Consider the following 11698-nt stretch of genomic DNA (forward strand, 5'->3'; position numbering starts at 1 on the left):
CTTGTGGTTCCTAGGATACTTAAGAGTAGAATGGGAGGCAGAGCCTTCAGCTTTCAGGCCCCTCTTCTGTGGAACCAGCTTCCAGCTTGAATTCAGGAGACAGACACCCTCTCTATTTTTAAGATTAGATTTTCTATCTGACATGATGTGGATTTCTCACTCTGGTCTTCTGATCTGGTGTTTGTGTTTAGAAAATGTGAGGATGGATGAATCACCTGCTGCAAACATCTACCTGTGGGTACAAATAAAGGAACCTGAAGCTGAGCATGGAGAACACGATGGTTAAAATGAGAACAGTGATATCAGGAGCTTTGTGGAGCACAGAAGTTTATTGTGAGAAAGACAAAGAATAAAGTTGAAGATGTAAATACAAATGATGATGTCACCTCACACCTGACCACAATTAGAGATGATGTAATAGCTTTAACCTCCACAGTTTCCCCAGTTACATCCATTATATTAGATTCAAAAGATCAAAGCTTTATTCATCTTATAACCAACAATAGATTTCATAGATTTTCCCTCTGATTACAATAATGAGTGGAGTCACACCATCATTACATTACTGTGAAAACGTCAGTCAGACGTGTTAATGCTTATATTCATATTTCTTACTTTTAACATTTTAAAATCGTCGTTCCATCTAATGGCTCCGTGATGTCTCCCAGTCAGAGCGTCTGGACACACAAGCTGCCGCTGCCTCAGCTTCTCTGTTTCATCAGGACCCACACCGTCCTGTTTATCACAACTTCCACCTGCAGATATATGCACACATATTAATCTCTGTCTCTCCACAGTGTGTCTTTTGTCCTGTCTCTCTCCCCTCACAGCAGATGACTGCCCCTCCCTGAGCCTGGTTCTGCTGGAGGTTTCTTCCTGTTAAAACCAATCTCTCAGTTTCATGGAGGAAAATCAGCCACAGAGAAGGCTGCAGCTTTACAGGAAACACCGGCCTTCACTAACACTGTGTTTAGTTCAGCACTGCTGAAAGCAGCATGGGCTGACTCCAGCCATCTACTGACCTCAGAGACTTCAGTCCACAATTTGGTTTCTCCACAAGATCACACAGCTGCTTCACATCTGCATACTTCAGTTTGTTGTCAGTCAGGTCCAGCTCTCTCAGATGGGAGGGGTTGGATTTCAGAGCTGAGGCCAGAGCACCACAGCTGATTTCTGACAAACCACAGCTGTCCAGTCTGAAGACAGAACAGAGACTGATTAAACAGAGTTTCTGGTTCAAATCACCTCGTGTTTCATAAACTCTTCAGAGCTGAAGAAGATTCAGAGTGTGTGTATATGCAAGTTTGAAAATGGAAACTCCAAAGAGTACACACCAATAGGATTCAGTTTCAGTCTTTAAAAAAGGTTTTAAAAGGTTTTTTAATCAATGCGTGTCTCTACTGTCTTTAGCATCCTGTGAGATATATATTTGTTCATCTAAAATTACTTACAAAAAAAAGACCCATAGAGCCTCACTGGGCTGAGCCTGAAAGAGCCACATGGGTCCACCCTCCTGTGGGTACACCAACCAGAGGGGGATCCTTTGTAGTATGGATCAGATAGCAGTCAAGGATGGAGGCCCTGGCAGTCTAATCCCTGGTGGCCAAAACAGGCTACAGGGACATGGACGCCACCTCTGTGATGGGTGAGGAGCCTGAGCTTGTGCATAAGGCTGAGAGGTCATGGCTAGATAGTCAGGCTCTCCTCAGCACAAAGCTCAGGTTCTGGAACCAGCCTCTTTTAGAGGGGCTGGACTCTGCCCCTCTCTGGATTTTTAGGTGAATGGTGCCCCCATCTTGGGGCTGGGGCACTTCTCTCATGTAGGTAATGACAGTAAGACGTGGAGGCGTGTTTATCCATTACAATATCACGTTCAAACAAAGTTGTCTGTAAGTACTTCTGGCACTGGGACGCCTTTGGCAACAGGTTAATGATTTTGTTACATTATCAGATCTGCAGAAGTCTGTCTTAGACCACTGGAAAAAAAGGGCTGTCATCTGATCACCACCTCATGGTGTACTGGATTAGGTGGTGCTGATGCTGATGTCAGTGCTTAGGTGGCAGAGCAGGTCAGCTATGGTTTGATGCCAGAGTTGCTCCCAGTGTGTTCATCAGAGTGTGACTGTGTGTGCATGTTAGATGGAAAGCATTTAGATATAGTGCTTGTTTGAATGGGGGAACAAGTTGTTTAAAACACTGAGTGCTCATGTAGAGTAGAAAAGTGGTACATAAGTCATTTATCATTTCTTCTCCATCTTTTCATTCCCCATGTGTTTACAGAGCACCTGCAGATCATTAAAATCATGTCTCCTCTCTCCTATGCTCTCCTTTTTCTCCAGCCACTTGTTGCAGATCACTGCCTGGTCCTGATCCTGATTATCCTGGTTGAAAGAGAGGTTTTCCTTCCCAAAGTTACTACTTCAATATTTGTTTTACTTTTTTCTTATTTCTCTGACTTTTGTTACTTCCTTTTTTATTTTTTAAAGTTTTCTGTTGTGTCCAGTTCTGCTTCTACTTTCTGTTTTTCCCTCCCTTTGTAAACTCATGCCTGCCCTAATTGTCTTCACCTTAATTACTTTTAGCTGTTCCTTGTTCCCCACCTGTCTAATGTTGTCTAGTCACCCCTGTGTGCAGGTACATGGTGTTCCTGTTCATGTTTTTCCATGGCTCATGTTCATATTTTTGGATTTATACATTTGGTCTTTGTTTATTTTGCACTTCTTTCAATCAGCTGTTGTTTCTTTGGGTAGTTTTACATGCTATGCTCTGCATTCAGGTCTTCTAATATATCACATGACAGAGAATTGGTACACAACAAAACAAACAAACCACAAACATGGTGTTTGACCTCAGAGTCTCCAGTCTACAGTGTCGGCTCTCCAGAAAACCACACAGCTGTTTCACTCCTGAATACTGCAGGTTGTTCTGACTCAAGTACACCTTTCTTAGATTGGAGGGGTTGGACTTCAGTGTGATGCCCAGACAGCTGATCTCAGACAGCCTGCAGTGCTCAATCTGAAAAATGAATAAAGCATTAGTTTGTGTTTGAAATCATTCAGTGTTTTATAGTTTGTTTGGAGCAGGAAGAACAGCTGAAGTCAACAGGATGTAGCTGCAAACAGACAAACAGTGTACAGTAATCCCTCACTTATCGCGGGTGTTACGTTCCAGGACCACCGCGATAAGTGAAAATCCGCGAAGTAGGGATGCTATATTTATTTTAATACTTATACATTATTTTAGTAGTTATACACTATTTTAAGTTTTTATAAACCCTCCCCACACACTTATACACCAAATATATACATTACTGTACAACACGTACTACGCATGTGAAGAACAAGTACCGCAAAAACCCGCGAAACAGCGAGGGATTACTGTAAATGTTTCAATGTGAATGATGACAGACTACTGCTGTAAGAAAGTCTGAAATGTTAAGATGTCCTAATGACTTACTTTCGCTAAGTTAAATCATTTAACCTACATCAGTTCAATTCATGACTATCAAATATTCATTACATGTTGAATTTTATCCATTCAAATGTCAGATTTGTACACAAACACTAGTAATACAGTAATAATATACTCAAAGGACAAGATATAGAACTAGAAAATAATACATATCTCAAATCCCAAAGCAAATCAGAAACATGATTGATCCCTCCAGAGAACACGTCTCCACTGCTCTAGAGTCCAGTGGCGGCGTGCTTTACACCACTGCATCAACGCTCTGCATTGAGCTTGGTGATGGAAGGCTTGGATGCAGCTGCCATGGAAACCCATCCATGAAGCTCTCCCTGTTCTTGATCTGATCTGAAGGCCACATGAAGGTTGGAGGTCTGTAGTGATGACTCTGCAGAAAGTTGGTGACCTCTGTGCACTATGACCCTCAGCATCCACTGACCCCACTCTGTGATGTTACGTGGCCTACCACTTCATGGCTGAGTTGCTGTCATTCCCAATCGCTTCCACTTTGTTATAATTCCACTAACAGCTGACTGTGGAATATTTAGCAGTGACTGGACTTGTTGCACAGGTATCATCCTATCAGGGTACCACGCTGGGATTCACTGAGCTCCTGAGAGCGACCCATTCTTTCACTGATGTCTGTAGCAGCAGTCTGCATGCCGAGGTGCTTGATTTATACACCTGTGGTCATGGAAATGACTGGAACACCTGGATTCAGGGATCTGCATGGATGAGTGAGCACTTTCAGTAGTTTATCTGTACTTAGTCTGCTTCACTACATGTTGTTGACTGAGTGTTTTTGTTCCAGCACACAGAGATCTGGCTGTACATGGACAGATACAATTGAACTTTTTAGGTAACCAGAAAGGCCAGTTCCTTTCCTCCCAGCAAACCATCTTAATGCTGAGATTCTATTAGCTGGCAACTTCAGCACTGAGTTAGAAAAGTTCCAAACTGAGACAAAGAAATAATTTACTTTTAAGTCAGTGGTTAACACTGTCACCTCACAGCAAGAAGGTTCTAGACTTCAAGATCAGCTGAGGCCATTTTAGTATTTGCATGCAGGCCTTGTACCTCTGGTTTCCTACCATAGATGAAAGGCAAGTCAGGTTAAGTGGGTTTCTAAATTCAAAGTAGGTGTGAATGTGGAAGTAAGTCTCTCAGAGGTGGTCCTTAATGGTCTGGTTACTTATCTGAAATGCATCCTGCTTTGTGCTATTTGTCAGCTGGGAAAGACTGTGAAAGGCATAAACACAAACAATGAATATGGATACTGTTTGTATGTTATTTTCTTAGTGGTTAGGAAAAGGAGACTCCAGTTTTTGCCACTTTCTGGATAATCTAACGTTTTGTAGAATTTACCTCAATTTGATTTCATTGTCTTGCTTCATTTTGTCATGGTCAACACTAACATTCTTAAATGATGTATTGTGTCTGAGGAGATAGGTAGTTAAGCCTACCATAATGCTTAATATGGTAAATCATATCTTTGTAGCAAATCAAATGCACACACAAATACCTGTTTTTATATGTACATGTGTATATATGCACATACATACTACTATGTATTCATCTCAGCACAACTAAAACATGATGTCTGACCTCAGAGTCTCCAGTTTACATTCTGGAGTCTCCAGAAAAGCACACAGCTGCTCCACTCTTGAATCAAGCAGATCATTGGAACTCAGCTCCAGCTCTCTCAGGTGCACAGGTTTGGACTTCAGAGCTGAGCCCAGAGAATTACAGCTGATCTCTGATAAATTGCAGCTCGTTAAACTGAATGAATCACTGACACTGATATGAAGCTTCTCTGTTGGGGTTAATTCAAAGTTACTAACTATTGAGAATTAAATTCTTTCTTTGAGTAGCTGTCTCACCATCTCAACAGAACACCATGGAAAGTAAGGTACTCCATTGATCTGTGGAACACAGATCTGGGCCCTGTACTACAAAGCAAGTTTAAAGTACTTCAAAGTAAGTCTGAATTTTGATAAACCTTGTATTGTTCAACACAAAGCCTATTTAATTTCCTTTGCCTAGGACATGTAGTTACCCAGATATTTGCAAATGGTGTCAGTTCTTTTGGGACACCCTGAACTGCACAGTGATTTTCCTGTTGCAGACTCACACCACAGACATGCTTGGTGTAGTAAGTGTTATGTGTTTGTGATTGGACAATTAACAAGGACCCTTTCATGTGAATATGAAACTTTGGGCCGACTCAAATCAGTGACCTCCTTCTTGTGACCTCTTGATTGCCAATATTAGTGTCAGTGAATCTAGATGTGAGCGTGCTAAACTTTCTTCACAGAACTGGATCCATATCTGAAGAAGTGCATTAGTTTAAATGTACATTCATACAAAAAATAAAGCTGTATGGTACATCACTGTAAAATACTTCTAAGTTTGGTTAAGCCAGTGCATAATACAATTTTCACATAATTACAGGATATTTACAGCCTTAGTCCAGGAAGTTATCCAGAACTTAACCCTTTATTTACCATAGGCCCACTGTCCCATTGACTTCAAAAGTGGCACCATTTGTGTTGTGTGTGAAGCACAATGTCTCAGCTTTCAGAGACTGTTTGATACGTTTTGTTTGATACGCTCAGCGTTAACCAGCTGTTCACAGCAAGTAGGGCAGGTAACAGATGCATTGGTGGCAATCTCCCACTGTTAAAGAGTTAAATGTACTTACAGGATACACACCTGTAAAATACCTGTATTACGGCCTTAGTCATGGGTAAAATTTTACCATGCCCTTTGTGACACCTTGGTTCATATGATGATGCACATGAAGAAAATAAATGTAAAGAAGTCCAGTCACCTTTTTTACGTTCTTGAGAACACCATGACCTGGTTGACTAAGAACCTACACAGACATCTGTTGCAAATGTTTATGGTAAACCATCCACGTATGGATGATGAAATATGGACTAGACAGTAAATGTGTGTCTTGATGTCGTGATGATGTCCTTCAAGGTGAGGAAAAAGGCATGAAATAAAAGAAATTCAACACATCTATAACATGTGTAAGCTCCTATTGTCAGCCATCCTACCTGAGATTGACCAAAAAACAGTGTTCACTCATCAGTCCAGCAGAAAGCAGCTTCATCCCTGAATCTGGCACACTGGTTTCACTCAGGTCAAGCTCTTTTAGGTTATTGGATGGGGAACTCAGGATTGAGGATAGCGCTTCACAGCTTCTGTCTGAGAGGTAACAACCCTTAAGCCTGAGGAATAATAATAATAATAAACAGACATTTTTAAATTATATGACATTAACCTCATTTCAAATTGCTGATAAATCTATCTACAGCACTTTCTTGGAGGCTTTGACAACTGGAAGCAGCCTCAGAAGAGCCTCCTCTGGGTCTGAATCAGAGTATTTCTTCAGGTCAAATTCGTCCAGATCTTCTTCTGATGACAGTAAGATGAAGACCAGAGCTGACCACTGAGCAGGAGACAGTTTATCTGTGGAGAGACGTCCTGATCTCAGGGACTGTTGGATGTCCTCCACTAGAGAACGATCATTCAGCTCAGTCAGACAGTGGAACAGATTGATGCTTTTCTCTGCAGAAAGATTCTCATTGATCTTCTTCTTGATGTACTGGACTGTTTCCTCAGTGTCCTGTGAGCTACTTCCTGTCTTTGTCAGCAGACCTTGTGAGGAACTCTCATTGTTCAGCAGTGAAAGACCCAGGAGGAAGCGCAGGAATAAGTCCAGGTATCCATTTGGACTCTGTAAGGCCTTCTTCACAGCACTCTTGTAGAAGTGTTTAACTGTAGGTTTGTTTCTGAAAACTTTAGACAGCTGATATGTTTTTTCTTTGAGCAGACTGACTCCCGAGTTAAAGAAGGTCAGATGTACATGAAGAGCAGCCAGAAACTCCTGCAAGCTCAGATGGATGAAGCAGAACACCTTGTCCTGGTACAGCCCTCTCTCCTCTTTAAAGATCTGTGTGAACGCTCCTGAGTACACTGAGGCTGCTCTGATATCGATGCCACACTCTGTCAGGTCTGATTCATAGAAGATCAGGTTTCCTTTCTGCAACTGATCAAAAGCCAGTTTTCCCATAGACTCAATCATCTTCCTGCTCTCTGGACTCCAGTATGAATCTTTGTTAATGCCTCCATTAAGCTTGACCTTCTTCACTTTGGCCTGAACAACCAGGAAGTGGATGAACATCTCAGTCAGGGTCTTGGGTAGCTCTCCTCCCTCTCTGGTTTTCAGCACATCCTCCAGAACTGTAGCAGTGATCCAGCAGAAGATGGGATGTGGCACATTGTGTGGAGACTTTGTGATGTCTCAATGTGGGAGATGATCCTGCTGGCCTGCTCCCTATCTCTGAATCTCTTCCTGAAGTACTCCTCCTTCTAAAGGTCAGTAAACCCTCTAATCTCTGTCACCATGCCAACACACTGATGAGGGATCTGATTGGCTGCTGCAGGTCGTGTGGTTATCCAGAGGTAAGCAGAGGGAACCAGCTTCCCCCTGATGAGGTTTATCAGTAGAGCATCCACTGAGGTGGGCTCTATAACATCAGTCAGGATTGTAGTTCTGTGGAAGTCCAGAGGAAGTCGACTCTCATCCAGACCATCTTTTTATATCAGCTTTTCTGGCACCCCGAACTTTGAAGCTGATGGTCTTTGATGGCCTGTTAAGGTGATGTTCTGTAGTTTGGAAATACTTTTTTAACCTCGCTGTCCTTCATGGACTACATCAGATTGTGCATAATGTTAAGACACTGAATATATTTTACATCTAAGTACCAGTGAAAAATACCCTATCAAGTCCTTTAAATGTAGCAGAACAGATGTTGGTAGTACTATTAATGTAGCCCACGGCTAAAGCCGTAAGTACACATATTTTACAGTGCTGCACCCTGTAATTACATTTAAGTTCTGTGTAATTTCCAGGACTAAGGCCATAAATTCCAAGACCAAGGAGGCATTTCCCATGATTAAGGCTGTACCTTTTAGGTAAATTTAAGTTCTGCATAAATTCCAGGACTAAAGCTGTAAATTCTGGGAATAAGGCTGTAAATTCCAGGACTAAGGCCCTACATACATGTATTTTATACTTTACAGAACTTACTGCCTTATCCCTGGAAATCGTGGCCATAGTCCTGAAACTTATTCCTGGAAATTATGCAAAATTCAAATGTACTTACAGGGTACATCCCTGTAAAAAAAAAAGCTGGGCTTCAACCTTATTATGTTACCCAGATGGTTTTTACAAGTTGAAATCTCCCTGCAGTACGTTTTATGTAAAAAAAAAAAAGACCGATCAGGCAGAAAGAACTGACTCATTTGTTTTTCTCCCACTTTGTCACACTTGATGTTTATACTTGTTTTATGTCTGACCGATGAAGATGGTACTCTCTGATGAAGACACAGAGAAGCTGCCACATTAGTCTGGATGATTAAAGGCTGTGAATTAATCAGTGAGCTACAGCTTTGACCTTTGCACAGGTGCAGCAGAGAGCTGCTGTAGCTCCGATGGCTCTGTAGTGATTTGACCTCATTCAGGGTTTTTTAGTTGCTGTTGTTTGATCAGCGTGCCTCTCTTTACTCTGCAGGAAAATATGAGGTCCTACAAATCTACACTCTGATTGATGTTTTTCTCTTAGATGCAGATAATGTGCAGAGCTGCATCTCAGGTACGTTAAATCTAAGCAGGGTTTTTAGAGGTAACCTACATATTTGTTGTTTGTGCTGCTGGATTTATTGATGCTGATGATGGTTGTGGTGTGTGTGTATCATGTGAACTAATCAGTGTTTCTATTGTTTGTGTCTGATATCTTTGTAACCTGACATTTTTTACCTGTGGTGGTGTCTTTGAAATTCTTCAGCAGATCATTTTTATCGATCTTCACCAAAGCCATTTTAGTGACTTTGATTGTGTTGGTCGAGTCAGTGTGGAACATTTGATCCACCATGTCCATCCTGTCTGCATCCTCCAGCCGGCTCGTAGGGATCGATGGGAAACCTTCCAGCGCTCCCTTCTGACTCAGAATCCACTTGAATTTTTTGAAGTCATCGCCTCCCAAATCCTCCGTCTGCAGAAGGACTTCTTTATGTGTCATTGTTGGCAGATGTCAGAACTGTAAAAACAGCTGGAGCGATCATTTTCTGGTTTATCGCAGCTCATCGTACAGTAAACAAATATTAATATTAGGAGGTGAGTCAGTTCGAGCAGTGAGAAAAAGCACGTACACATCTGGAGTTTGTAGGAAAGCTGATGAACATCTGTCAGCTATGAGTGCGAAATGTGTGACTGTGAAATCCTGCTGTGATTAAAGCCCAAAGAGCTTTTTCACAGCATTAGGATGACTGTGTGTGTTCGCTCAGTGCGCACTGCCATCAGAGTGATGCTGTTCATCGAACGTTCTCAGGTTTCTCACCGGCTGAACGCTCTTCAGCTCCACTTCTGCACACTTTCCATCTTCAGTCAGGAAAAAACTGAGGAGAAAAAAGCTGCTTGTTCTCCTCGTTTGACTTGAGGACACCGTCACAGCCTCAGAAGCTTTGGAAGTCACACACCTGGTGTTCTACTTTGTGCCCACTAGATGGCGCTAACGAGCAGCTGATGAGCAGCTGTTGGATCGTGTTGGGCACGAGGCGTGTTAGGAGGCAGAAAGCAGCCTGAGGTCCTTCACACGGCGCTGCTCCTGTTTCTAAGATCTTTAAATCAGCGTTTAATTCTGCACATTTTCCATAAACAGCCTTTTGGAAATTTCACCTCCACAGATTAAAGAGCTGAACTTTGACATTATTACCTCAGTGCTGAAGGTGCACCAACCAATCATTTTCAGCTAATTGGTTTAAATAATGAAGTTAAATAATTGTTGGGACTGAAAGCACTGAGAGTAAGAGGTCAGAGGTCAGAGGTCAGGGGTCTCCACATAAGGAAACACATTTTCCCTGCAATCCTGGAAGCAGTGAAGTTGTGCAGAGAGAATGATGATGGATGGATCTGTGAGCCTCTGCAGACGCATCCATCAGCTGTTCCTCTGCTGGTTCTGATGTTTATTTTACTGATGAGCACAAACTGCATCTATTATAACAGGAAGTCTGATTACAGGATGTGCTGCTCACAGTTAGCCTGACCACAGACTGAGAGGGCTCCTTTGAACCACTGCATGTAACAGGAAATGCAGAGTGATGAAAAGTACAGTTGCTGCTGAGCTGTACAAACATGAAACACAGGGGGGTCTGTAGATGGTGACCGCAGGTCGTCCACACTCTGAATCCTTCATATTCGCTCAGTCTGAGGCACGGGCAGCAGAGTTCACACCATCAGCACACACCACAGCTGTAGATGTTACTGCACAGAGCTCTGAACCCTCACTCATCCATCCTCCTCTAAGACATCGAGCGGCACACAAAGCTGGATCACATCCACCACCCATGCAGCTCACCTCCCTCCTGTCCTTAGATTCAGAATTCCAAGCAGCCAAAGTTTCCCCTCAAACACCACACTGATCCGAGCGGCTGCAGGAACTGAGCTCAGCTTTCCCAAAAGATGTGATTAATCATAAACCCTAATGTGTGTGTGTGTGTGTGTGCGTGCGTGCCTGTGTGTGTGGTTTCTGAGATTCACACTGAGACATGGTTCAAAGCAAAGACTAAAACTTGTGTTGTTTTTGTGTTACATGTGGAAGCAGACTTTCCTGTGTTCCTCCTCCTCCTCCTCAGTGTCACTGTGACTCCAGGATCTCCTTCGTGCTTTTCCTTTGTTCCTGTCAGTGTGATGGAGCAGCTCTCACCTTCACCCTTTAAAACCTCGGCCCTGGAGTGATCAGTGCCCTTTAACTGTGATATAATGAATGCCATATAAGAAGCTCGGGTCTCTCTGAGTGGCTCCTCCTTGGACTAATTTACCATAAATGAATTATCTGCCTGTATTTTCTGCTTCCATCACACCAGAGAAACACTGGGATCAGTGGGGCCCTGCACTGACACGCTGTGAATGTGTCTGCATGTTAACATGTGCAACCCCACGCTCTGTGCCCCACACATCCACGTCTGTGTGAGTGCTTCCACTTTTTTCTCACAACTAAAAGATCAGCACAAACACGCCCGTTCAGCGGTCCCACAAACACATGAAGTGCAGCACAAACACACAGAGCCAGACGAACCTGATGGTGATGGAAGAACTCGCCGTGTTTTCCTGTCAGCTGTGACCCACTCTCAGTCAGATCCTTCTCTTATATGCAGAGTTGCT

General features: G+C 42.8%; 1 pseudogene; it reads right to left on the reverse strand.

Annotated features, from left to right (window-relative positions):
• Positions 1-433: 433 nt before the first annotated feature.
• Positions 434-9557, reverse strand: LOC115799879 (NACHT, LRR and PYD domains-containing protein 3-like; annotated as a pseudogene).
• Positions 9558-11698: the final 2141 nt, after the last annotated feature.

The sequence above is a fragment of the Archocentrus centrarchus genome, chromosome 20, assembly GCF_007364275.1.
Source record: "Archocentrus centrarchus isolate MPI-CPG fArcCen1 chromosome 20, fArcCen1, whole genome shotgun sequence".
Taxonomy (NCBI): Eukaryota; Metazoa; Chordata; class Actinopteri; order Cichliformes; family Cichlidae; genus Archocentrus; species Archocentrus centrarchus.